The following is a 4,372-nucleotide window of genomic DNA, read 5'->3' on the forward strand; positions in this document are numbered from 1 at the left end:
TGGTACATGTATAACAGAATTTATGAGCACAAGAGGTTGTCTGGGCATTGCACACACCTTGTGGGTCATTCAGGTGTTTACATGTGGGTGTCTAATGCCCAGGGCAGCTCAGGTCACTTTCAGCAGCCACTTTTAAAAAGGTATGAGTCATCCACAGCTCCAGTATTGTATCTGTTATTGTACCAATGTGGACACTTTGGACACCTAGGGGCTTCCTTAAAGCTTTTTTCACCTATCTCTTACAAATAAATCCTGTCCTTGCAGAATGTGTGGTCCTGCAGCTTGTATTTTTGTCACAATGGAGTCCAGGAAATTTTGCCATTCTTAGTAGAGCTGTGTGGCTGCAATAGTCACACAGTCTAGCTTCCACAGATAAATTTATATTTCTTCATAGTAATTTTTTTAATAACAATTTTCATGCTTTCCATTCAATTCATCAGCATTATTTGATGTACAGCAGTAAACCAGTGAGAATGTGCTTGCTCTGCTTGGTTTATATTTTCATTCAATGGCAATAGTAGAAATTATTTAGCTATGTATTTTTCTGAAAAATATATGAAGAATATGTATCAACTTATATGTTGTGAGTCCTATTCAGATGTAGAAAATAATGAGAATGCAAGACATTCAGAAGAAATGATTAGGTCAAGCTAACAGTTCTGAAGTTTTCTTCCTTTTACCTAACCCAATTAGTGCAACCTTTCTACATACGGCATTATGCATAGCATAAACTCACACAGAATTATTGCATTGTTACTCTGATAGTATTTAGTGTCACTATGGTTGGTGGAAGTCCAGAAATCTGTTTATCTATGCATTTTAATGATGAAAAGTATATCAGAAGTGATTTTAAATGTTTTAAATTAGTGGAGAAAAATATATAGGTGGGACAATTTACCACTTATTGGTAAAAGACCCAATGATGCTGCCCTGACACATGTGCTAACATGCGCATTCTCATTTCTGATGAAAATGCACAATGAGACAAACTGAAGGATTGATATTTTGTAGGGTGCAGTTAACCTGTCGTCATAAAGAATGAGAAAGAAAAAAAAATTCTGAAGGTCTTTTTGTGTTTCATAGCAATATATAAGAATTCACCTTGACTGTATAATCACATGTAGATTTTTATAATCAAGAATCTCTTCTTTTTTAAACAGAGAAGTATAAATTATATTTTGAAACTGTGACCTACCTATCTCTGCAAAAATCACTTTTCATGACTCTTCGCATGATTCACACATAAATTCAGACTTATCTACTGCATTGCAAATATAAAAATTTTACCAATGTTGCTAGTAAAGACTTTACAAATATGAAAAACAGGACATGTTATAATTCTCAGACTGGCTAGATATACCAGATGGGATTCCACCATATGTTTATGAGAAAAATAAGTTCCTATTTTTGTTTTAGTTGCTGATACAGTGTCTGAAATCTTATATTGTATCCCTATATGAATTCCTTGTCATACTTTGGAAACGGTGCAGTATATTTACAAGTCTTTTATAAATATATTGAAATGCATTCATCATTTATATCTTCTTTTCAGAGACCATTCTTGCATTATTAACAGAACAAAACAATCTGTTAAAAAATTTGAAATTTAATCTGAACCTGCCCCTTTCTGAAGGGTAATTAGAAATTAAAACAAGCCGCAAAGTGAAACTCAGAGGCAATTTTTCAGCTAATAAAGTAATGCATGGGCTGCTTGGAATTTGAGGTCTCGGAGATGGGGGATAATTTGATATTACAGAATGAGAGTCTAAAAAAACTGCCTTGGTTTAGGCTTAGAACTCTTTTCTGGTGTGGAATAATAGGATCTGCTTATTTATTCCCTTCTCAACACATCTGAAGAAGCCCACAGAAAAGAATAAGTTTTAAATCCAACAGGAAATCAACAGGAAATTACATTTAAACAAGCAAATTTTATGACAGCTAAGTATGGGAAACATTGCTTGCATATTATGTAGTATTTACAGTATTGCAATACATTGTTGCATGATCTATCCATTATTTTGATGACAAGACTCTGTAATCATTCACTTCTACAAGGAGACATTCTCTTGGTAGTACTGAGTACAGTCCATTATTTAATTCTGCACATAGCCCATAAAAGAACAGTGCTGTGCCTAAAGTGTTATAGGGAAAAACAGGATTTTGTTGGAAGGTGTTTGACAGCAAAAGTATCAAGATAAAATTTCACTGGTAGTGTTACATTTAAAATAAATCCAGAATCTGGACTGAATGTTCTGAATTTATAATAGATCTGAATCTATAAAAAGATTTCAAGGTACAGTGAATTTGCTGTTGCAGCAACAGAATTTCTTGATGCCGCTGCTTACACTTAGAGTAAGAAAATTGGTCAAGGAAGGAATCAGAAAGTGGCTGCTCTTCAAGTAATCTGTACTCCTCTAATATAACTATGGTTTTACTACTGCTGCAGGATGAGAAAGATCAAAACTGTGATGTACATTTACGTGTGTGTGCCGTGTCTGTTCAGAAGGAAAATTAATGGTTATTATTGCTTCCCACAGAATTGCTCCAGAATCTCTTAAACAAGACTCCTAATATCAGTTTGGGACAATAAAATTGACTTTCACAGCTAAGTTACTGGTAATAAGTTACTGGTACAGGTAGATAATTATTATCTAGACTGATGAAAAGTCAATACTGTATTATTTTGTATAGTTTACTGAAATAATTATGAAACCTTTGCAGCATGAAATATAATGGTAAAATTTTGTTTGGGTTTGCTTTTGAAAAGCATAATTGCACATGGAATATCTACAGCCTGTTAACAAGGTTTATTAAACAGGGATAAAAGTTATAGCATACATCACATAGTAGAAAGTCAAATGCTGGCTTGAGAAGCAATCTGAAAGGAATTAGAAAGAGAAGTATGCAATTCCTGAAAAAAAGATAGCAATTTTTCTCTCACCAGTAAAGTAAATAAAGGTAAAAGAGGACCAGCTAAATTTCAGATGTCCCAGGTTCTGTCAAGTTCTAGCACTAATTACCAACCTCTTGAGCAGTTCCCTGTACTGCCCATTTCAATATTTGCCTGGATTTTCATGCTGCATTGTTCAAGGTAATGTTAATAATAAAATTTAGATATAAAAATGCACTAAACTTCAATACTTTAATAAAAGTTGATCCCATCTTAATGAAAAAACCTTTTAAAACTATCTGTTCCACGGAGTGTTTTCACAAGATATATAGAATAGTTTTGGGCCTTTTCCCACATTTTAATGGGTTTTTCTTAGAAATATGTCATAATTCTGTCCAGAAAAAAATATCCAGTGCATAATGTCTAATTGTTTTCACTACTGTTACTATCCTCTTTGCCTTATTAGAGGGGAAAAAGAGCTTCCAGACTCATTAGCAAATGCACTAATAATACTGATTCTGTATTTCTTAATAAACAGGTTCCTCATGAGGTGGGTCTGTTTATATTCATTTGTGATCTGTGGCAGCACTAGGATTTTTTTTTTTTTTGAATCTTATCATATTACCTGTGAGGTTTATGAATCTAGAAAGGAGCAAAATACCTTTAAAAGAGCTGTATGTGGGTTGCAAAGCCTTTCTAGGAGCCCATAGGGGTCTCTGTGGGACAATCCATATGGCTGTGAGTTCTGTGTTGCAGCAGGCATAAAACAGCATCCCTGCCTTTGAAAAAGACAGAGCAATTGAGATGAACTGACAGAGATGGAAATACTGCTGAAAAAAGGCCCAGTGGGAAAAACTGTGGCTAGAGGAAGAGTGAACTATTACTGTGCACTTTATTATTTATTCAAAAGGTTGATTTTTTTTTTTTTTTTGTTGTTGTTGTTTTTTTGTCACCTCTAGTTTCATTTTGATTTGATTCTTTTCCATGCTGGAGTCTGTAAACATTATCTTTAAATTAATTTAAAAAGACAAATGATGATGATTATTCATGTGTCTTAGAATACAATATAAATTCTCCTGAACAAAGTTTACTACTCTAGGTTTTTGTATCATACTTAGAATATGAGTGAAAATAAGGTTAAATTTTCAAACACAAAATTTACTTGAAATTGAATTTAAATTAAGTCTTTTTTGCTAAAAAAAGTATCATGGTTTTGCCATGATCTCATTGTCCAATGGTCTGTTCTAAAGTGTGGTTCTGTTCTATACGGATGAGACTTCAGTATCAGTCTGGGTACCTATTCTACAGCATTTCACTGACAGCTTTTTAGTAATGACTGGAGTCTAATTTAAATCTCATTTTTCACAGATTTCCCATGGGAAATTGTATACACATAATGCAAAAGGAACCAAAGCAATATTATGGACAATGAAAGCATAATCTTAATTTTCCTCAAGTCCTATACACAGAAGCTGCAGCAAC

The sequence above is a fragment of the Chamaea fasciata genome, unplaced genomic scaffold (assembly GCF_029207755.1).
Source record: "Chamaea fasciata isolate MVZ Bird 193981 ecotype frontalis unplaced genomic scaffold, bChaFas1.0.hap1 SCAF_3, whole genome shotgun sequence".
Taxonomy (NCBI): domain Eukaryota; kingdom Metazoa; phylum Chordata; class Aves; order Passeriformes; family Sylviidae; genus Chamaea; species Chamaea fasciata.